Consider the following 24,723-nt stretch of genomic DNA (forward strand, 5'->3'; position numbering starts at 1 on the left):
AATAAAACAAAAGACCAGCTACCAGAATAATTCACGGGCACTGGGCTATTAAAATCCATGACAGGTATTACTTAAGATGTTAGGAAATTATTCAGGCACATGTGTACACATATACCTACTTTCTGTGCTCCAACGCTCCCCCGGCCACACTCACATTTTCAGTAAGTACTCATTTAGCTATGTGAGATATTAAAACTAATCAGAGCCGTTTTCCTTTAATGTTATCCACAGCATAAAGAAAAATGAGCCCATTGTCATTTATTTCAAAATCATTCTTTATAAAAAATAGCTAATCTCCAGAAGCACACCTGGTTTATTGAAGTGAGCACAGAAACGCAGCGTATAGCCCTTAATGTGCTCATCTGGGGAAATATATTTTTTTAAATGAGCATTTGTTAGGGCTTTATTTCCAATGCAAAACTACCTAAGGCATTCTTTGTGCATGTACAGATTTTTCATTTCAAAAACCACATTAATATAGGAGGATTCACATCAAGCCCTAAAGAGCAGCAAAGAAAATTAACCCTTGTGGGACTGGAAAATAAAACAACAAAATCCCAATAACAGGTCAGAGGAAGTTCAACACCTAGGAAGCCACCAACTCAAGCCATCAACAGGAACTTTGAAAACAGCATCGTCTCCACAAAACCTCCCGATGCCTATGTTTAAACTGAAAGCATCTACAACATTGACTCAGGCATTAGAAGGGAGGCTTGCTAGGTTAAATATTAAAAAGAAAAAAATCACCCATTAACTATACTCAGGAACTTCCAAAGGAAAATACCAGCCTCGAGGTTTCTCTGATCTGAGAGTCAGCCAGTCTCCAAAAGGAGGCATGAGGTGGCCCAGGTTGCCAAGGCTGAGCTGTGGAAGGTTTTCACAGCAAGGCTGTGTGGGAAGGAGTATATGGCTCTTGGCCATGTTGGCTGGTGTTTCCTAGATACACTGGCAGGTGTCATTGTTTCCATTTGATCAGGGGGTGTAACATGTCTTCAAAACAATTTTCACCCAACTGGTCAGAGATGTTAATGTCCAACCCTGAACACACCCCTCTGCCACCTTCTCTCTGAGGTACACTACCCTGTGCTGAGGTTTCTTTTGAAAAATGTTTGAAATCTGTAACTTTTACACTAAAGTTCTAAGCTTGTTTCTTAGGGATTGTTGCAGGGGAGGGGATCCTGAAGGGACTTAGAGGGGGATAGATATGATCAAGATACATCATGTATATGTATGGAAAATTCAAAGAAAAATTTTTAAAAAATTTAATTTTTTGAAAGAAAAAATGAAATTTTAACAGTATATTTTTAAGTGGGGGATCTAAAGAAATATAAAATAATAGTGCTAGCTATCACAATCACACTGTGAATAAGTAAGTTGCTTGGCATTTCTGATCCTGATAAAGACAGTTATCTTTGAGGCTTTCCACAATCTGCAGGAGTTAAGACATGTCTCCAACAAAAATAATTACAGCAGGACTACTGAGACCCTATGTGGTACATTCTTTTCCAAAGAAAACCTAAAACAGCATAAAAGGAGATATGGTTACAACGTTTTTAATATTGTAACCTTGTAACATCCAGCATAGTATCTACTAAAAAAAAAAATCAGTAAGTATGCAAAATATGTATCGAGTTGACCAAAACAGCCCACTGTCGGGAGACCAGGACAGCCATGGTAACGCAGAACACCCAGAGTGCTGTTCACTTCTTAACACTTTTCAATGACTTCCTCATGACCGATTTTCATATAAAATCCAGGCATCTTGGAGTCGTTTAACTCCTATTTATACTTCTTATCACCAATGTGTTTGCAAACAGGTAAGAAATACAATAAGAACCTGAAAAAAGTTAGTGAAGTAAAATCCTAAGACTGCCAGGCTAGTAATAGAATCCACATACCAGAAAAACAAAACTGATCTCTGGTTGGTAAAACTTGACTACACTGATCTATACAAAGGAGGATGCACAAAGGAGTCTAGGAGGAAGCTGAGTAATTAAGCATGTGATGCACCCTGCTAGAGGGACTGTCTGTCCATGGGTCCCATTTATCATCTAGTCTCAAATGTCAGCCTGTGCCTAGAGGGACATAGGTGTATCCAGCTATCATTCAACATATGCAGAGTGATTCTTTGATTTTATACCCAACAATGATCCTTATGATTATGATGTTATTTTCCATAGAAATACCTGCATGTCTCACTGATTGCTAGATATCTTCACTCAGATGGCTCATAGGAATGGCCAATTCAGCAGCATGCCCTCAAAGTGGACTAGTCCCCCCATCAACTCATTTGCTGGTATTCTCAATAAATAACACCACCATCCATCCATGCCAACCAGAAACCTGGGAATCTCAAATTCAAACACCAAATACTATTTATATTTCCATCTACATGTTTCTAATCCACTGATTTCTCTCTGTCCTCAGTGTTATCACCCAAATCCAAGCTCCATCCTTCATCAGACCATGCTGAATTTCAGTAGGTCGAATATTTAGGAAGTAATAAGCCCATGCATTAAATCACTTTCCCTTGAATCTATTCATCTCTGCACTTTAACCCCGTGAGGATTACTCTTCCAGTGGGAGAAGTGGTAGAAATTACCAAGAAAAAAATAAGCCTTAATGGGCTTTAATCAAGCTTTGAGTCTCAAAGATGATTTTTTTTTGACCTCCACAACCAAACAGAAACCTCAAAGCCAAGCTTTGGACAGGGGGAGAAAAGGAATTTTAAATCCCATAGTTCAGAACATCAGCTTTGATATGAGATTACAATGTTTGACTATGGGCCATGTTCCTTTCTAAAGAAAGGACCTATCCAATAGAGTGTGAGGAGGGGAGAAAGACGGACAGGGGTAGCGCTGCAGACCATGGCACCTGTATCTAGATCCCCCCACCCCGCTCTGGAGGAAGCAGGCTTGGGAGGAATTTTTCTTACCTTCTATCTGGGACCACCTGGGCGGTGCACACTGCAATCTGACCTGCAGCAGCCCGGCAGAATAAAGGCAGGAAAAACATGCAAGCATAAAGTCTAATGCTAGCTTTCTGGTCACTCCTTTGGTTTGGGGGTAGTCGAGAAGGATCCCAAAGCCCCTGTGTGCTCTGTGGAGGGACTCAGGCAGCTTCTGACGGTGCTGGCTGAACTATAGGGTGGATGGTATTCCAGGTGGAACACAGGGTCATACTTCAGAGAGCTGAGACAGCACTGTGGAGAGAAACCAGGTGTGAATGAGGGCGGCCAAACCCTGCCCAAACTGAAATAGAACAGGCCTGAGGTCAGGAGCTACAAAGTTCTTTAGCAAAAGGAGACAGGACAGCAGCGACAGAGCCTGCAGTGAGGCGGTCCTTCCAGCAGAGGGCAGTAATAAGGACTCAGAGAAGCACAAAACTACACCCCCTAGGTTCACTCCAGGTCCCCTTGTACGCACACCTCACGATAGATAACTCAGACTGAGAATTACTGAAACAGGTCATTTTAAATGAAAGGAGACTAAATGCAATGGGATTAAAAAAAACAAAACAAAACACAGAATATTGCACGCTTCCCGTCTACACAATGACACGGGAGCAGCCAGGGAGCATGAGGTGCTTACATTCCCCTTTCACATCTCAGTGTGGTGTGAGGACACTTCTGCCCTTCCTAGTGCTTCTAAGTTGGTAGGCAGATGGGTTTGTAACAATGCATATCAACTTATACCACACAGGCTGTGACTCTTTCCAGATTTTGCTTTTCCCATTAATTGGTGATCAAAATCCTTGATGAGGCCAGTATGCCCTTCATAATCAGCCTGCCTTCAGCACCCAGCTCCTTGTCAGCACAGGGTGCTGCTCTCCAGACACTGGACTCAGTGTTTCTCAAACTAGAATCCCCTCCACACGGAATGCAACTTCCCAATTTCCTTCCTCAGACCAACTATCATTCATCTTTAAGTCAGAATTTAACCATCTCTTCCTTACGCAATCTTTTCCTGCTCTAGATTTTTTACCCTCTGGAAAATTCCTGGGCACACAGATTAACTTCCTGACTTTGGGAATTCTCAAATCAAGTAAGTCTCCAAGAAAAGAGAAGAGATTAGGAAGTGTTTCTGAAATTTACCTAACTGATGTGTTATATGTTCGTTGTTAAACCAAAATACACAAGCTAATCAACCCATGATGAGGAGCTGGGATCTCCATGGGATCTTCAAAGGCCCCCAATGACCTGACTTACTCCTATCATGAGCATCTCAAGATTCTGCTAACTCCCAAGAGCTCCTCAGCTACCAACCACACCTTTAGCACACAGGCCTTTCCAGAACGTTTCTTCAACCCTTAGCAACTGGGCTATAATTTTTCTACTTCACAGACATAGGATCTAGAAGAAACATTTTGGTAAATAGTGATTTCCAGGAATCAGAGAAAACTGTCTTCAAAGACCAACGAGTAAATAAAAACAATAGGTTTCTTTACCTAAGAAACCTATGGTGGATAGAAACTGTTGCATTTCTTCGGGGGTGACAAGGCTCAGTGGAGGAGGAATGGAAAGAATGGGTAACATGCTCAGTCCTGCCAAGAAGCCCTGAGGTGCAGCACGCAGTTCCCCTCTCGTGTGGAACACTCACCATAACTTGATGTGAGGTGCTCTCCACTCTCCACCCAAGTCCTACACCTTGAACAACCAAGAAACCTCACCCACACCTCTGGCTGCATGCCAGTTGCCTCCAGTCCACAGAGACCCACCAGTGCCACCCATGAGAAATCTATAGAGCTTTTCCAGGAAGCCAGAGAAAAGGCCACAGGAGAAGAAAGGGAACCAAAATGTGATAGAAACAGAGTTAAAATTGGTTTTCTCTGCTTGCATTAGGGAAGCCTGGATGGAAAGGGCTTTGTTCCGTGGTAGAAGTGATATGATTTCAGACAGAAGACTGATGTGTCCTTGCGGAGCACACTTCAAAGTAAGTGGGATGGGTTTGAACTCCATTCAGATGAATTTAATAACTGTGGTACCAAAGAACCTTATTAGAAGGCAATCTTACCTACGTGATCCTCTGACCTGGACCTCAAGAATCATCCTCAGTGATGTGCCAAGATAGCCGAGCCAGGGGCTTGAGAAGAAAACTTCTGGCAACACAGCTTAATAAATGGACTGTTTGGCCCAGGAAGTTGCTGAAGTATTAAAACAAGATGCAGTCCCACAGAAATTAGGTTACACATGAGAACGATCTTTCCCTGGAAAAACAGACTTCTTTGGCAGTAGATGAGCTAGACCCCATGGTCCAGGTAGTTTTATCACCTGAGGTCCTAGGTCACTTGGAGACAACTCAAGTTTGAGCAGCAGAGGAGCCAGGCAGGTATCATGGGAATAATCCCTCACCTGCGGGTAACTGGAAGGGAAGCCAAGAGTCTCCTCCTGCTTGAAAGAAGCTCCACACAGAGACAGCAATAGAATCAGTCAAGGAAATGCTAACCTTCCAAAGAGAGCTCTCAGAACCGTAGGGTTGGAAGCGTAAGATCCTTGGGGGAGGAAGAAGAGGCCCAGGACACTGTGGCCCAGACCGACCAAGAGGTAGACGATTTTCACATCTCTCCTCTCTGCTGCATGAGTCACTGACTTTTTCTGTGTGGTCACAGAGGGTAGACTCCCGCAGAAATAAATGAATTACTGAACTAATAATCTGGGTGTCTGAAGATGGTTAGGGCTTAGTTATATGTGTCCTTCAGTCTTGAATGTTTGCACTTGCTACTAGAAGAATCCTCCATGGCCCCAAATGATAAAAATAGTCGTGCTTGAGATAGCTGCTCTGGTCTAAGAACGTTGCTTTGGCCTTTTAAATTAGCTGGGGATGGGAAGAAATCAGCAAAACAGAACAGACGTTGAGGAAGAAGGAGAAATATTTTTAAGGTGTGCCTTATGAGGCTATAAGCTGACAAAGGGGTTAGTGAAATCATGGAAGAAAGGTTTTGGGAAAGACATTTTTCCCCCTTATTTCACATTCAGGATCTAAGACCTCTGAGCTGGCCAGGAAGCTGAAGTCAGCAGCTACATTTCCTCAGGTGGTTCTGATACAAGAGAGCAAGTGGCGAGTAGAGGAAGGGGGTTAAGGCTGGGTCATTTGATAATTCTTGGCTTCACTCTATGAGGGCTTCCCTTTGGGTATTTTCCTAGGGAAAGCTCCAGGCAACCTCGGGCTGAATCTTCACTTGTCACTTCTAAAGGGTAAATGTGTTCATGTTCACAGTGGCTGGCTCTGCTGTGGCTCACATTCACACGTACCTTCTAATTATAAGAAACAGGATTCTTGGGCTTCTCTAGGCTAAACCTGAGAGCAGGCCAGCATGATTTTTGCTGTTACTGCAACATCCAAATAATTTTCCATCTGTTAAAGCCTCAGATTAAAAGGGCAATGATTCTGAGTGAATGAGTGCCCACTGGCATGGACCATCCTTTACTCATGCTCCTGAAACAATCACTGCTTAAAGAAATGAGCCATGTGGAAGAGGAGTTACCCTGAGAGACAAGAAACCTGGCTTAGGTCTTGACCATGCATTTTTACAGCCAAGCAGTCTTTCCTTAAAACACCCATCAAGAGAAGCCTATTTCCCACTTAGGAAACACACAGGGGTTCTGAGAAAACAACAGCAAGATGGGCAAAGTCTTTGAATTTGAAATACTTCAAGGAATGTATAGAAGATTAATTGTGAAATATACCGTGGATTTTTGAGACTTTTTGCCACTTAGAGGTGACTAGTCTTAATCAGAAAACCTTCACAGGGATAATTTTTAAGATTTTGTTCATAAAGTGATCTCCACATATCCAAAGGCACACCTGAAGCAGGTGTTGGTGCAGTCGCAGAGCTCAGCAATGTCAAAGAATTCTCCATGTGAAAATTCGTCTGAAATCTTTGTTACAATGTCAATAGAAACAACATATTTCGTTCACATTAGTGGGTTCATGGGTCTCACCCTAGTCCCATGTTTTTAAAATGATATGAGAGACCCTTATGTACAAAGCCAGGTAGCTGATGCCTTAAAAACTCAAGAGCTCTCCAAAGAAGCCATCAGCTCCCCTTGACTCCACTAAACATTTCTTGCTAAGGGCCAAGAAGAGCTTTTAGAACCTGAAGGCTTTCACCCTCTTGCTCGGATAAAGGAAAAGAAGGATTAAAATATGATTATTGGGGTGGGCATAGCAACACAACACCTTTAGTCCCTGCACTTGGGAGGAGGACACAGGCAGATCTCTATGAGATAGAGACCAGCTTGGTCTACATAGCAAGTTCTAGGTCAGCTGGGGTTACAGAGAAACCCTGTATCAAAAAGACCAAAACCAAAAGACATGATTAATAGACAAAATTAGAAATAAAAATATTTTCTTATGTGGCTTATCATAAGGAATCTAGGGTAGTTAACTAAAGAATGCCATGCCTTCCAGTCACAGTCCATGAAATAGAAACTCTTAAGCACTAAAAGGGCTTCTGGATGTTATGTTAGTGGGCTATGGAAAGGTGAACTCAAAAACCCTTTCTTTCCTCTTCCTACCTTCTTGGTCACTTCAAAAATTGAATATCGTAATGCAATTTCCAAAAACAAGCACAGATCACTAGAAAACCATATGGTTCTCCTAGTCCCAGAATGCCTGGAGATTATTTAAGAATATGTATGCCACATCTTTAGATATTACCAAAATCATTTCTTTCATTTCAAATCATTTGAATAGCATGACAAATAAATAGTTGAGTCTTGTTCCTAAAATATGGCGCTTTTGTAAAAAACAAAACAGTACAGAAGAGCTTCTTTGTGCTCCTTCAAGAGCCACCACAGGGCTGTCATCACCAGACAAGGCAATGTGGAAGGGAGGGCTTGACACTGTTTTTCCAGGACTCAGGGCATTTGGAAGCTCCGTGGTGGGTCCCCATGGCACAAAGGCCCCTGTGTACGGCCTGCTGTACCAGAAGGACTAAGCCCAGTCCTCGGCAGCTGTGGAGTCGTCAGCCGTGGCATTCTTTACAAAGCTGGGTGACTGCTTACTGCTGACATGTTCGGTTTTGAGCTCCAGAAAAAAAATAAAACCATTCATTGGAACGGTGAGCTAGGCAAAGAGAGCAGATGCCCAACATGAAAAAAAGCTCATCATTGTATATCAGGTGCTTAGAACCTTCTAGAAACTGCTGAGAGCGGGCGGGGGGCGGGGGGCGCAATGCTATTTTTTTTTTTTTCCTTCTAAGTTTGCACTTAGCCATTTCAGACTCTTTTTATCACAACCAATCAACTTCTCCCTCCTGGACCTTGACAGCCAGAGTAGAAACGATCCAAAAGGCTATCGATCATATTTCCTTCTAAAGGTCATATTGGGGGGAACACAAATGCCAAAGAAACCACACATTCTCTCAGGAAGATACACATTTCATTTACCTCCCCATTTACCTCACACAGGCTTTTCCTAAGAAGCAGACATGCCTTAGAAACAAACATCCACGTGAAGTCTGGGACAACATGGAATTACTTCCTGAGCTTTCGTCAACCGGGGGACATCTACTCAACAGAAAGGACAAGACAGCTCAGAGGCTAAAGAGCTTGCCATGCAACTTTGAGGATCAAAGATGGGATCCCCAAAATCCACATAAATGCTAGGCCATGTATGCTTGTAATCGTACTGCTGAGGAGGTGGAGATGGGGATTCCCTGGCAGTAAGTTAGCTATTTAGATTAGCCAAACCAAATCGGAGAACTCTAGATTCAACTGAGACACCCTGCCTCGATAAATAAGGCAGAGCGTGATCAAGGAAAACATTTGATGCTGACTTCTGGCTTCTGTGCCCACACACATATGAGCAAGCATGCACACACATGTATACCACATACACACTCAAAAAAGAAAGGACAAAATCTATGTGAAATCTTCCTAGATGCTACTCTAAGCAAAAAGCACCTGACAGCATGATTAGGTATCTTCTAATGGAAGAAAAACAATCTTGCCCTAAGAGGGTTGTAATACCAGTTCCTACAACTAGTTCTTGCCAAAGCAATGTCTATTTCGGCAGTAAGGAGCTGAACAAAGCTAAATGTATGGTTACTGTGGTTATTATAAGGGGCCTTGGTCATAAAATACTATGCCTTAGCAAATAAAGAGACATGGGAGGTGAAGAAAGGTCAGGACCAAAAACAGATGAGAAATCAATGTCAAAGGAGGTCACTTTATGAGCTTCAACGGGAGCTGCAATCATCGATTAAGATATCACTGAAACAACACAGCCCTGCAAGATCTGAAATTGCACTTCCAGTCTGAATTTATAGAACTCACGCGGACGCTGGCTGTGACTGTGGCACATTAGCGGGAGACTTCCCTCATAAGCATGATTGAGGTGGGCACCCACAGAGGTGAAACCAGTTTGTTCCAGCTTTAGGTGACGAGGTGCATGTGATCAGGAAAGCTGTGCAGCAGGCTGTCAATAAAAAGCGAAGGCTAAGCTACTGAGAACCCAGGCTCAGGATCATCTTTCAGAAAAGTCTGATCACTGCACTCCGTTGTTTACAGGCCACCAACATGCGACCATATTTTCACATAGAGTAAGGTTCAGGTCCTTACCCAAATGCAAGATCCTTCAACAGGAGACCAGCTCCAGCTCCTTTTCAAATCACATGTGACGCTCCAACCACAACCAGACCTTCTTCCCTTTCCAAATCCAGGCCTGCCTCCAGCACAGTCTTTGCTTTTGCCTCTTTTGTTTCATTTGCATCAGATTATTGTTTTATTTTGTTTTGGACACAGCGTCTTATCTATCCTCGGCTGGCCTTGAACTTGCTATGCAGCCAAGGATGACCTTGAACTCCTGATCCTCCTGCTTCTTCACCCTTAGTGCTGAGATCACAAACTTGTGTCACCAAACCCAGTTTATAGCAGCTCTGGGGACCCAGCCCAGGGCTTCCTGCATGCTGGGAAAGCACTCTACCAATTGACCTGAATCCTCAGCCCAGATGACTCTATTTATTTAATTTATACAACCCTTTGTGTTGACAGCTTTCAATTGATGGCAGCAAGGGGGTGCTGCTCAATCTTGTGGGAAACCCCAAAGGCCTGGTCGTTACACAATTCATTTCTGGCTGAAATGCCCTTTCTGCCCTAATAAAGTTTTCCTCCTTCTTCTTCTTTTTCTGGCCCATTTTCAAATTCATTTCTGGCCCACAGGAGACACTTGGCTCACCAAACTCTATTTCCATTTCTCCCTGGGCACTCAAGTGCACTACCCTTCCCAGCTTCCCTTGTTTGCTACAGAGGTCTGCATAGCTGAACGCACACCACAGTGTGGATGAAAATAAACCATGACAATACTGGTCACTAAAATTCCATCCTGAGATGTTCCATGTTCTCTCCTCCCTTGTGTGCATATGTGCGTGTGTGTGTGCATGCGCGTGCACATGCACACATGAGCACTTTCAACTCTAAAGCCTTTGGGGGTGGTCCTGGATCCCTGAATAACTACATGGAGCAGAACACCCTACTCAGTAAACCCTCAGCAGACCCTGACATAAGGGGGAAGCAGTCCAGGACAGCGCACACATGAGCACTTTCAACTCTAAAGCCTTTGGGGGTGTTCCTGGATCCCTGAATAACTACATGGAGCAGAACACCCTATTCAGTAAACCCTCAGCAGACCCTGACATAAGGGGGAAGCAGTCCAGGACAGCAAAATGTTTAGTCCACCATGGCTAATGCACTCAGCCAGATAACAGTTAATTGCACTTTGTCTTTTTAATTATGATTACTTTTATAAGCTACCATATACCTACCTTTGGAAGATGCCTGGGTATAAATAAAAACTGTTTATTAGAAGCAAGAAGCTAAATTTATGCCCAAACTATGGCTGATGTTTTGTCTCTTCTGTCTTGACTAATTGTCTAGAACATGGCGCCACTGAGGCTACCTTCAGGGGTAAAGAAGGCCTTCTGCAGGCCTAGGCTGCACCCTCTTTTCTGGGCAGCTGTTACTCACATGTGTGCCACTCATCTTAAAGGACACAGCTTAAGAGACCCTGGTTGAGAATTTTGGAAGGACATTGACAGAATTGACAGCATAGGGTTTGCTCTTTTCACTACTGTATGGAGAAACCATGTAACCAGATCCCAGGTCAGTGGGCAACATTAATAACAAAATTAGGAGACACAGTATTCTCTTAACCCCCAGTACAACTTGATGTGGCAAACATCAACCACTGGAAATCCCTCCAGGAACTGGCAAATGAATGGGAAGAGTTAAGAAGAGGAACAGGAACTGTGACAATGAGAACAAAGGACCCTAAAGCACCTGGCAATGGGGTGAGCTCAGGGGTCAAATGAGCAAGGTACAACAGGGAGAGGTTAATCCCAACGTGTGAAAACAAGAACACAGGGATAGGAATGATAGGGATGACTTAGTCCAGGAGCTTTATCTCCTATGAGTGGTCAAGGCACCCAGGTTTCCTCCAGGGTAAGCCTCCATGTTAAGTAGCTATGTACTATTCCAGGCTGGACAGGATCACTGTTGTCTTAAAACCAGAGCAGCTGTGATTGCTCTCAGGAGACGCTCACAAGCTCTCAGGAGACGCTCAGGAGACGCTCACAAGCAGCTGTGATTGCTCACAGGAGACGCTCCAAACAGTCTCTGCTGGAAGGAGGTTTGGGCTCAGGAGGCTCACAAAGCCCTTCCTTTCTCCAAGATGTGAAAGTAGTTAAGAACTCCCAAGAAACGGAGATTTCTGTGATGCAGTCGCCATTTTGTAACATGGTCACCCATGTTCCTATAACAAACCCCAGTAAACTCACTGACTTATCAAGCTGCTTAGAGTGGAATCCTTTCTGTGGTCTCCCACTGCCCTCTCCATCTGGAATGACTAGATGGACTCCTCAGGAAAAGTCATGGGACACTCAATAAAAAATAAATAAAATAAAAAACTGCTGGGACTGGGTGGTGGGCATTGCACAACACAGGCGTACTTACATGCATGCAGGCAATACACTAATGCACATAAAATAAAAATAATTTTTTTAATCACTAAGATGGCCTCAAACTTGAGTCATATGGAATGACAGAACTGAAGGGGAAGGTCTAGGACAAGTGGGGGAGGGAGCTGCCCAAGGGATCCTGGACACGGGTGGGGGGTATAAAGTCAGTAAGATTTTTCCAAGCTACACTTCATTTCAAAATGTCAGGAAAATTAATTTTACATAAAATGAACAATGGAAAAGTAATCAAGGTCAAGGTCAAATTCCGTATGAAGTTATTATAATTACATACTGGAAGAAGCAGGAAAGCATCCCTAGAGGCAATAAAGGCTTGACAAAAAGACATTCCTACAAAACAGAGAAAAGATGCAAACATTTCAAAAGAAGCTTGAAAACACCGAGAAACCATTAAAAACATAAAAGGACACAACCAACAGATTCAAAAGCGTCTAACAGTAACAGGACTCTGAAAGAAAGCAGAAAAGCAAAGTTTGTTTCGGAAACGCCTAACTAACCTAGAAACAAACGGAACAGACAATTTCTGAATAAGCAATATTCAGAAAATACCTGAAGCAGATGATTTCTCCTTCTAAAGGGAGAAAAGTTTAGAGATCATAAAGAAGTGAAGAGAGACAATAGTTGAAAGAGAGACAGATCGTGAAGGTAGACAAAGCTGGGTGCTTAGATAGAGAGAGCTCCTGGGGGTCAAACACAAGTTAGAGAGGAGAGGGAACACTTGTAACTAATGTCCTCACACACACACACACATGAAATGACATATTGAAAACTTACAGCACACACCTGCAATTATAGACCAATAGCACATTATCTCGTAAAATCCCCAGGTTCCTATACTATAAGAATGCATAGCTTAGAACACATGGAAAACTAACCACCAAATTTTTTTAAAGTAAACCCTTCAGCCTAGAAGATGATAGAGTAGCCCATTCAGTATACCACGGCAAAGAAAATGATTTCATACCCAGCTAAACTGACTTACAAATCCTAAGGGTTTAGTCATAAACATAGGGAAGAACTTTAGCTCTTCACGAAAGTCCTTTCTAAGGAGCATAGCACTAAAAAATCAAGATAATTACAGGGATGATGACAAGAGCTGAATAACACTTCCTATAGATTTCAGACTAAAACAGGACTAGGAGGTAGAGAGGGAGGCATTGGAGGGTGTCTCTTCTAATAATGTTGACATAATTTGACAATTTTTAAGCAAAGGAAGGAGAAGCAAGTGTTTTAGAACCTTTAATATTTTCAATAACCATATTGGGACTACCATTAATATTTTCAGTCTAAGACTATTGTGTGTATGATATGTTATAAACAAATGAGTGATATTGGGATATTCTTATTTCCTTGATAGTCAAGCTTATTGAACAAGGAAAAAAATATAAATGTGATCCAAAAGAAATTAAGTACAACTGTAGTTGCAAATTTCAGTTGAGTTATTGACATGAATAAATAAGTTCACAAATTATAAAGTAGGGAGCTGGAGAGATGACTCTGCAGTTAAGAGCATGGGCTGCTCTTGCAGAAGACCCAGGTTCAGTTCCCAACACCCATTTGGTGGCTAACAACTGTCTGTAACTCCAGTTCCAGGGGAAGCCAACACTCTATTCTGACCTCCTCGGGCATTGCAGGACATGGGTGCACTTACAAACATGCAAGCAACACACTCATCCACATAAAATAAAAATAATAAGTAAAATATTTTACTAAAAAAGTATAAAGTAAATTTATGTACACAGACAATATATACAGATGCATGACTGTGTATCCTCAATCTTGTCATCTACCCAAAGTTAAACAGTGAACAATCCTATCGCTCAGACTGTGGTCTTTAAATAACACTTCTTACTTAAAGAAACCCTTGGATAAATGACTTATTCTAGGTCTAGGGCAGGAATTCTATAAGCTTGGAATATCTTATATTATCAGACAATTAAAAAACATCAAAAATTTTTAAAGTGGAGATAAAAGGACCCAAAAACCAATTTGCAGAGTCCTCTGGCTAGAGGGACCATTTAAATTTCATTAGTGATTGGAGCCTTTCAATGACCAACTATAGTTTTGGTGAAAGTGTCAAACACACCGAAGTGTGATCTAGTCTCTGGAGCCAATTGACAATTTTCAGGAAATGAGGGGGACAGAGGAACACTGTGAGCATCATTGTGAATGTGAAGTTCATACCCCTCAGGTACAGGGAAGTCGTATCCATCATGGCCTGGTTCCTCAGCAGATGCATCATAATGACATACATGGAATTGTGGAAAAGTCTGCAATATAGCAAGGCCTTTTCTGTCTGACACTGTCTCTCTCTTTCTATCTACCCACCCATCCATCAGCCAGCCAGCCATTTTTAGATACATATCAAACACTTTTATGACTTAAAAATGAAAAGATATCTATCTCAGATAATACATAGATGTACAGGAGTGTGTATATTATATACACATATAAGATCTGAATGTGTGTGTATATATATAAATATAAGGAAATGGTCATAAAATAGAATATTGGTTAGTTTTGAGGGCTAAAACATGATGAAACACATGAAGACTTTAGGGTGCCAAAATTCTATTCCTTATCCTGGCTGGGATACAACACATATGTAACACTCATATTTAAGTACATATTTGTGGAATATTTATATAATACATAGGCACATAGCACACTAGGCCATGCATTTGATTTGTGTGATTTACTCTATTTGTGTTTATTTTCAAAACAACTGTTTTTAAAGACTGGGCTTCTCACCGGCCACCCAATCTACACCTGACAGGACCGAGCAGAGCACCAGGCAGAGTGGAAGAGATGCTGGGAAATGGAGTTTGAGGAAGAAGGGGCAAATGTCTTTGCAAAGCTCATTTAACATGGAAAATATGTGGAGTCACTAAGGGATTTTATGGATCCATTGTTTCCCCTTTTCCTCTGAACTTGCTGATGCCCTGGAATTCACTGGCTTTTTCATTTATATAATTAAACTAGGCAAACTGGAGAAAGACGATGTGAAGTCAAGGCTGGTCATGGTACAGTTGTGTCGGGAAGGTAAAGAGATACGGGCTAGTGTCACTGTAACTTGTCAATTAGGATTTCATGGACAACTACTTGCTGGTCCATATTTACTAAATTAAGTGTACCCAGAGATTTTGTTTTCTTGGACATCTAAATAATTCCAGTTTTCAGGGAATATGCTAGGACCCAAAAGAAAAGGGTGAACTTTGAATTATAAAATAAAATCAACACTGAACACTAGGGAGACATAGAGACACAACGGAATAAAGGCCTCTGAGTGTATGTGCCTAGTGTCAGAACAATCAAAGCAAATTTATAGGCAGCTGCTTAAGACTGCGGTAGAGAAATCCCTCAGAAATGATTAGTTTATGCTTATTATTCTCTCTCAAAATATGTCAAGCTTTCCTGAATGGTCCTTTTCATTCAGCGTTCTAAGTATTTTTAGTGACCGTAAAGAATACTCTTAAAGAATCCTATGCATTTGCTCCCCCGATCCCATAAAAGTCTCAAGTTCTCCCACTCCAAATTATCCATCCAGTGGGATTTTGGGGAGTTAATAATGTGTAAAATGTTCCTGTTCAAGACAAAGACAAAAATAAAGCTTTTAAAATTGTCAGTTCACAGTTAGGATAAAATAGCCTGCCAATCACCAGGGCATAATTCAGCCCCAATTCATAAAAGCACTGTTTCCCAGTTCTTTGAGAAATAAGTGGGATCCAAAATCACAAATAACCAAACCTAATCCCGCAGAAGAAGATAACATAAACCTAGGTAGCTAAATGCATGTAAATAAGTATTCAAAGAATGGCCATAAAGAATATAAACCTCACAGAACTCTCTCTCTCCCAAGACAGCTGTGCTCACAAACCAGAGGAATAAAGGGCTCACCCCACCCCTAAATATGGACTAAAAAGACAGTTGCACTGGACTATAGAAAAGGCAAGCCCAAATTCACAGAGGTTTTATTAAAAACAGGAAAAGGTCAGTCCTCTTTCCCCAAAGGAATGTCCAGAGCTTGTAGGAATTATTACTCCAAGATAGTTTCTTTATTAAATTCGCTGTGCAGAAATAGAAAAGACAAGGCCAGAGAAGAACCAGGTGCCGAATCTAGAGTACACACCCTCACACTCTAAATGGAATCCGGGGAACCTCCTCGTCGCAGCGGCAAATCAGAGAGGTTTCAAAACCTAGAATTTCTAATGAACTAAGAAATGAGAGATTGAATTATCCACTAATTACAAACGTATACCTCCCTTGCTCATGACCCAGAAGAAAACAAATGAGTTTGATTCAGTGATATGCCAGGTAAACAACAGTGATGACCTCACTCCCAGTCAAGGACAAAAGCAGCCACTTGCCCTGTAACCTGTGTGTTTTCACTTAAAACCAAGTGTTCGTTAACGAATGCGTTGGAAGGAATTTACAGTTTGAGGGCGGCCCAGCACTGCTTTGTTTAGCAAACATTTTTCAACATGGGCAGTCACGGAGAAATCTCAAACCAAAGTTAAGTGCCAACTTAAAATGGATTCCGAGACACCCCTGGCGTGTGAATTAATTCCATTTGTATTCATATTTAGAATGTCACACAGGATGCCACAGCTGGTTTTGCGTGACACTCTGGCATAGCTCTCCACTGCATTTTTATCATGAAAATGACCGTGTTTTAAAGGGTGTAGCATACTATGTGAGAGACTTTACAAGAATGAGAAAGATGAAAGGCTGAAAATTCCTCCCCCATAGCCCCAGTCTCTGCCTATTAAACAGCATAGTGTCTCACCAGCAAGTCACATTCTGACGTCAATGAACAGGACACTGGACCCAGTTTCAGTGCAGTGAAGGCCTTGGGTAATCCTGCCTCTTTACATTCCATTTCAGATCATCCCAGTTAATGAAAAGTTGAGAATGGAGAGATGACTCCATGCAAAGCAAGTGGCTGTCTTGCAAGTCTGAAGCCCTCCATCCCATCCCCTAGAACCCAGGCAGAGGCAGGCCGATCCCTAGGGGTTCACCAGTCAGCCAGCCTAGCCCGTGTGCCGAGTTCCAGCCCAGTCAGCCAGCCTAGCCCATGTGCCGAGTTCCAGCCCAGTCAGAGACCTTGTTTCAAAACACAAGGTGGACAGCATCTGAGGAACAGCACTTGAAGTTATCATGTCTGTAAACATACACACACACACACACACACACACACACACACACACACACAGAAATTGAAGAGGAAAAAAATGAAAAAAAAAAAAAGTCAGCAGAATCTAATGCTCCAAAATCATGCCCATAACAAATCACAAAAGTACATAGACATAAAATACTCCTTATAAGAGGTAATGAGGTAAGGCAACTCTTGGTTGTGAAAAAAAAGTCAGTTTTCAGGAGCTGAAGGCCAAGCCAGTGTCAGAGCCGGAAGCCCCTCTCTCTGAAAAGCTTCTGTAACTCACACTGCTGTTCAGTACAAACAGGATCAAGGCTGGTTTGGATCAGCAAAAACTGGGTAGAGACAAATGCCTCCCTTCAGTGTACAGTTTCAAGTGTTTCTTAACATCAAACACTTTTATGGCTTAGAAATGAAAACATCACCTGGTTTGGGCTGTATTTCTTTCCCTTCTAGGTTTCTGGTAGAGATGTCAATAAATCTAGCATGGCCAGAGAGAGTAGGAAGAACAATGAAAATGAGGATAAAGTTCATGCCACTTCATCAACCCTTAACCACAAAGGAGTGACGGCAGGTACCAAGGCCACCAGCTATTTTCTACCTCAGTTGAGATCCAACTGCAGGCTCAGTTCTGGGAGAAAGACTATCAGATGTGGGACTTGGGGTTTGAGGATATTGTTACCCCTCCTCTTCTCTTCCCTCTTTAATGGGTTCTAGAAAAAGCATGGGAGATTGCAGTTTCAGCAGACAGAGAAAAGAGGGTTGATACGCTTTACATGGTTATTTTTATATTTAATCCAAGAGCAAGAGAGAAAACTAAGCAACCCAGCTGACTCTAAAAAGCATTTTAGGAAGTTGGCAACTGAACATGGAACACGCCACCTCCTGGTATCTCCTGCTGTGAAGTAACCGTATCCAGAGGACAGATATGTACTTCAAAGATATCAATAGCACAGATTATTAAGTTAGTGCAGCAAACCAGCTACATGCTTTGAAGTGTGGCTACACAGTTGGTGCAGAAACCTTTCCTTCACCTGATAAGCTAAGCCTACAATCTCCTCACACATGTCAACAATCCTGTGACCTTTAGCCCACCCTCATTATCACATCATTTAGTCTACTGACCACTTGGGGCCCCCCACAAAGGCACTGCTTAGGGACTAGAATAACAAGCTAATCGGCTCATACTCAGACTCCAGTGGGGTAAGAAGAACCTTCCAGAAGAGGAGCTCAGATTCTCTAGACACAGCTCAACAGCTGAAGAAGAGCATCCCAGGGTGGGAACGGGTACTCTCAGGCACTGGAGCACAGAAAGAGCACAAACTACTGGAGGTGCTCCCAAAACTATAAGTGACTGACTCCTGCCCTCCAGTCTTATCAAGAATGTAGAGGCATGGAGTTTTGTCTTTGCTTTTCCTACAGTGTGTGTGTGTGTGTGTGTGTGTGTGTGTGTGTGTGTGTGTGGTGTATGCATACCGATGTGTGTCTATCTGTAGAACAGAGGTGACCCTTGGGTGTCTTCCTCTATCTCTTTCCTTGTTGTCTTTTGAGTTGGGGGTCTCTCACTGAACTAGAGCTTATCATTTTGGATAGAATGTCTCACCAAGTCCCTAGGACCTGCCTGTCTGTGCTCCATGCCCCCAGTACTGGGGTGAGAGATATACACTGACATACCTTGTTTCTTACGTGGGTACTCGGGAGCCAAACTCTGATCACTATGCCTGTGTAACTAGCACTTTAGCCAGTGAGCCATATCTACAACCCCTGCATCTTAACAAGTCAGAGGTTTATAGTCCACAGACGATGTTTTGTAGGAGGGGAAGTCAAGGTTCTTGGAACTCCAGTAGTGTGTGTATATAAGCCCCCAAACAACCACTATGCTTTTTTGTGCTTCCTGTATTTTAACTTATTTAATCTTCAAAATATACACTGTAGACACTCTCTGACTCATGGACAACCTTAAGGCTGAGCAATGTCAAGTCACTTCATCCAGTCACAAGCTAACAGGTGGCACAGCCAAGCACAGAACCCACACCTTCCCACCAAAGAGAGCTACAGACCCATGGGAAGAATCGCAGAGAGCCACACTCCTGGTGTGGGCACACTTTACCCATACTCCAGATCTTTCCTTTCCGGGACCCAAGAAGGAGGCCAATAAATTAAGAAAGAGCTGAGCTGATATAAAATATGAGAAGTTCTCCCTCAAAGCATGGGCATGCCTTATTAACTGAACGTGTACTTGAAAAACAAGACAGGCTATAAACACTGTGTATGGGGGCGGGGGTCAGCCTTTAGACACAGAGAACTCTTTTTGGAACAATTGATGGTTTTTAACCAAAGGATAGAGGCTCACTCTCAGACCTGCCCCAACTATGCCAAACTCAGCACAGATGCCATCCAAAGCCTGGGGGGGGGGGTCAGGTGGGCGTATGTGTATGCACATGTTTGTGGCAGCCAGAGGTCCACCTTGGGTGTCTGTTCTCAGGAGCCACCCATCTCATTTTCTGAAACACGATTTCTCAGTAGCCTGGAGCTCACTGAATAGGCTAGGTTGGCTAGCTGCTGAGCATCCTGTCTTCACCTCCCCAGGGCTGGGATTACAAACAAGTATAAGTCATCACACACAGCTTTTCGTGTGGGGTCTTGAGATCAAACTTGGGTCCTCATGTGCTCTGGTGTTTCTGTTGCTGTGATAAAACACTGGTCAAAAGCAAGATAGAGGAGAAAAGGCATTATTTAATTTACAGCTTACAGTCCATCATCCAGAGAGGCAAAAACTCAAGGCATGAACCCAAAGGCAGGAACCGAAATAGAGACCAGGGAGGGACGCTGCATGCTAGCTTGCTTTGAGGCTCACAGCCAGGCCCACCTGCCCAGGGATGGCACCATTCACTGGGTTGATCCCTTCTACATCAATTAACAATCAAGGAAATGGCCCACAGATGTTGAGGAAATTCCTCAATTGAGATTCCCTCTTCCCAGGTATGTCAAGTTGACAAGCAAGTGTATCCACCACACCGTGCTTGTACGGTGAGACTTTACTGAGCTATCTCCTCAGCCTACATTCTTTTTCTTGTTTTTAATGAGGAAAGTAAAGATATCCCCCAGAAAATATGGACAGAAAGCAAGGAGTTACCCCACACACTTCAGACCAAGAAAACAGGGACTAAAATACTTCCTCAGTCTTAGGTACTGTGTCCAGGGACGCTGATGCTCTTCAACAGGAAGTCCCTTTTACATTAAGAAAAAGGCAGAGGTGTCCGGACTGCTCCTAGAAAGATAAATCACCCAGGATATCCATTAGTGCCCCATAAATTCCTCTGGTCACAATGCTGATATATTTCCTAGTGATTTGTGATGTTGTCCTTTCCGGGTTTTGATGGCAACTTAAGTTTAATACAAAAGACCAGTTTGGCAAAGGTAAAATATTATGACAAACTAATTCTCTACACCTTTAACCCTGAAGTAGGTGGGAGAGGAGGCCACTGCTCACTGCTCCCCTCAGAAATCCCCACTGGGACTTCCCACGAAGACTTTCCAGGGAAATTCCATTGTTAAATGTGTGCTTGAATAATCTCCCATGAGGCCTGTTTAGAGAAAAGTTTATCTTCTTATTTTGATTTCAACCTTCGGTGGGTGTGAACCCACCTAATGATGACAGTTTAAGGGGCAACCTCCACCTCTTCTTTGCAAACTCAGAATGAGACTCAGGGGACCTTTCCAACTAGAAGGGGACAGCCACAGAAGGGACACTGCATGTTTGCAAGGCTGGGACTGCAAAGGGTACTTACTGTGTGCCATTCACCTACAGCCTTAAAACTAGTTCAGTCAATAAAGAACATGGGAGAAGAAAAGCTGCACAGTCACAGGATCCCCATCAGAACTGGCACACAGGGTTAGTCTTCTTTTCTCTCCTCTCTCTAGAAGCAAACACAAACCCACTTCATCCTTGGTGCCCAGAGAAGCATTTCTGTAGCAATAGTGCCATAGGATAGTTCCTGGGCAACCGGGGCATTTGGGAAAAAAAAAAAAAAAAAAAAAACCTTCCCCATTTCCAGATGCTCCCCTGACACTGCTCTGTTCCTTACACTGCCTACTAGGAGCTCATTACATTCCCTCAGGCTCCAGGGTTGGAGGAGACAGTCACTGTACCTCTATGATGAAGTCACTTTGAGGCTTAGATGAATTGGGACATATACAAAGACTTTGAACAGTGTCCGATACAGTTAGTAAGTTCACTATGATTTGAAGTCATAAACTGGCATGGTGGCTGTAACAGGAGACTCAGCCACAAGACACACACTGCGCCTTCAGTATTTGCAAAGGAAGCATGTGGCTCATTTGTAGTTTTCAAGTCTATGTCCCCAGGGGAATCATAAGCATAAAGCTCGTCATCTTAAGAAAATCTAAAAGTATTTCAGCTACTCATTTGCTCTCCTAGATATTTTGCGTGTGTCTACAGCAAGGCTTGCCGGTCTTGACACTTAATACTTCAAGACTGACAGTTCCTTAATATGAGTGTTTCGGAGGCGCTGCCTGTAGGAGCATTTGCTAGATCCCAACAATACCTTCTTTCCGATCACAACAATCCAAAATGTGTCCAGATATTATCAAATGTTCCTTGAGGGAAAAATTATCTCAAGGCCAGGACTGCTGATCTAGATTTATTTTAAAACAAGCAAGAGATCTATAGATGCAAGATCTCTAAAACACATCTCGGGCATAAGGTGGTACACCCTACAACAGATTTGACTTATATTACAAATAACGTTTCACTAGTAGTAAACTGAAATCCAGAGTCCAGCAGGATCAATGAGATGTTTAGTTTCTAACAAGCTATGGTGAGCAAAACAGTCCAAACTTCCTCATATATGCAAACTCAACATTTAATTTTCTGCAAGATTACCCACAATAATTACAAAGTTTCTATAACACAGCCTTAAAAGCTTGGAACTCTGAGATCCATAAGAATTGATCTTTTATCTGTTACTTTTGCTGTGTACTGTGTCTGTGTAACACACCACACGGGTGTAGTGTAGGCAATATTTTATTCTAATTTCTAGGAGTATTAAAGTGAAACTACTAAAATTAAATTATTAAGTAATCTAGTTGATGGAAACACACAGCAAACCTCTAGTGTACAAACAGTACTGTTTGGACCCAAGACCACTTTCCTTATAATAAGCAAGTATCCTTTAACTGAATATATCTGCTGTGCATGTCACAAGTAATAGCTTGACTTTGTAAAGGTAATGTTGAAATAGTTCCTGGTAGCTGCCACTGGTTAATGATGGCTTGAAGGTAGAGAGTTGACGTCCATTTGACACCAGTTTGTGCCATCTGCCAGTAACATAGAGTACTTTTGAAGTATTCCGATAGCTGGAGCGGACTTTCTACTGGGAATCTATAGTCAAATGCTGAGTATGTTAGATCAACCTGAAGATTTCAGAGCCATTATCAAAAGACAGAATTTCTTTGTCATAGTCTTAGCATTAAGCCAGGTCAAGAAATTCATCCTAACATATACACAGCTGTATCACAGTGTTATTGGCCTGATATTCATAAAACAAAGCTCATAAGAGAGGAAAATACACTCTTGTTTACCTTCAGATAGCCACATGACTAATGACTAATAACTAATAAAGTTTTATTCCAAAGCAAAGCAAATACTATCCAGGCACACATAGCACCCATATTTTAACTGAGTATCATGTTATTGCACTTTTAAAATACAGGTATTAGACGAAGAAATGATGCTCCAGCTACACAAACTACAGCTCACTTTGCCGGCCCTTCTCTTTCTAAGTTTAAATCACCGACAAGCACGACTGTATCACATTGGGAAGTAGTGGTACTGGAACTAGATAAATACAGGACCCAAAGGACAGGTGTTCAGACAGACAAGTACACGGTCATTCATTTCTCTTTTGCTCTGAGAGACTTGATTCCACCAGAAAGCACAGACTATGTTCCTGCTCTGTTATGTGACCTCAGAAACAGAAGGACACATAAGCCCTGGTAGGAGAGGAGATCTGCGTCTGTGGACACCTTCACAAGGCACTGCCCCTTCCCTGGCCCCCGCTCCTGCCCCCTCCTTCCCACCTCGACGACCCTGAATTTGTTTTTCCACGGAGGATGATACCAAATCTCTGTGCCATCTTGCAGCCTTGTGCACCATAGTCAATAAAATGAGCCTGGGAAATCTCCTCTCCTCACATTCCCCAGGGGCTTGCCGCCCTTCCCAGCCTTCATTATACCTACCTACCAGCCCACCTTTTTCAGCCTTTCCAAGGCAAAAATTTCTACAAAGTAGGATCAAACTGGATCTAAATCCTGGAAGAGTCTATTTCTAGTATTGTTATTTTCTTAAACAAACTTGTTCTGAACAAATCACTTTATCTTGTAAAGTTAACTCAGTTGTAAAAGAGAAATGATCATTTGTGACTTCATAGACTTTCACAGCACAAATACCATGTATTACTAGAAGAAATATTTCTACTTAGAGTAATGGCAGGGGGTCACTTTGCATATTAATTTTCTGGAAGCAATAAGAAATCAGTTATTGAACAACAAGCATAGTTATGTTCAGATCTCTTTACTTAACCCTGATCAGATGGTTCTGTGACATTGTAAAGGAAAGAGGAACAGTCATCTCTTTGTACCTGATTCAATCCTTTCTCTCCTTCTCCAGCACTGAAAAACACTGAAAATTGGGACTAGTTTTTCCCAAGAGGGGCTGAGAACCTTTGACCAAAGGCCTACATTCTACAGTAACATTTAAACTAGCCTAAGAAGGTAGTCTGACTTTGACATTAACCTTGGAAATTATGAAGGTTTCCCCTCCCCTTCTTTCCAGTCTATCTTGTACTGTTCCTCATTTCTGAGACAAAAGTTTGGCATGTTATCCCCTGTGCTTACTAAAACTTACATCTTCAAAGCAAGCATGCAAAGCAGGAAGTACCTCTCACAAGGGAGCCCCATCTGCTCCACAGACAGAGAGCCAGTCCCACACCATGAACTGCAGGTGGCCGTCTGGGGAGGATGCCATAGCACCTGGTGGGCCCCGGGAGGCGAAAGCACAAGATGGCATGGGATTCTGTCACCCAGCCTGGGTTCTAGAAAAAATAGGAACCATAGCTCTCCATCCTTCCATAAGAACTGATGACGGCCTTGTCCACCTGCAGGCTCCTGTCTCCCAACAGGACCCTCACTATATACCTGAATATGAGTCTCCTCCACCCATGTGTTTTGTGGCTCTTACAAATCACAGATGTCACAATCACACCATTTTAAAAAAGAATGCGCTTTCTCTGGGGGTGTCAGAACCCAGAGAACACTTTTCTTATCTGTTACATCTCTCCACGATCTTAGGAAAACAATTTAGGAAAGCCACATAATTCGGTGTGCTGGATGCTTCAGTTGTCAACGTGACACACCTGGGTAAAGGAAGCCTCAACTGAGGAATTTCCTCCATTGGACTGGCCTGTGGTCTTGGTTATGGGGCATTTTCTTGATTGTTGAGTGATGTGGGAAGGCCCAGCCCACTGTGGGCGGTGCCACCCCTGGGCAGGTGGTCCTGTGTTGCATAAGAAAGC

The 24,723-nt window shown here is 42.6% G+C and overlaps 1 protein-coding gene across 4 annotated transcripts in view; it reads right to left on the reverse strand.

The window, feature by feature from the left end:
* The window catches only part of Esrrg (estrogen related receptor gamma), a 635,772-nt gene that overhangs the window by 587,659 nt on the left and 23,390 nt on the right, over positions 1–24,723 (reverse strand). The window contains exon 1 of one of the 4 annotated variants that reach the window (XM_008834812.2): positions 2,936–2,968. The exons of the other annotated variants lie outside the window; for them this stretch is intronic. The gene's annotated coding sequence lies outside the window, so the exon portion shown is untranslated. Of the gene's footprint in view, positions 1–2,935; positions 2,969–24,723 lie in introns of those variants that run through there. 4 annotated transcript variants of the gene reach the window in all.

The sequence above is a fragment of the Nannospalax galili genome, unplaced genomic scaffold, assembly GCF_000622305.1.
Source record: "Nannospalax galili isolate Female #2095 unplaced genomic scaffold, S.galili_v1.0 scaffold657, whole genome shotgun sequence".
NCBI classification, from domain to species: domain Eukaryota; kingdom Metazoa; phylum Chordata; class Mammalia; order Rodentia; family Spalacidae; genus Nannospalax; species Nannospalax galili.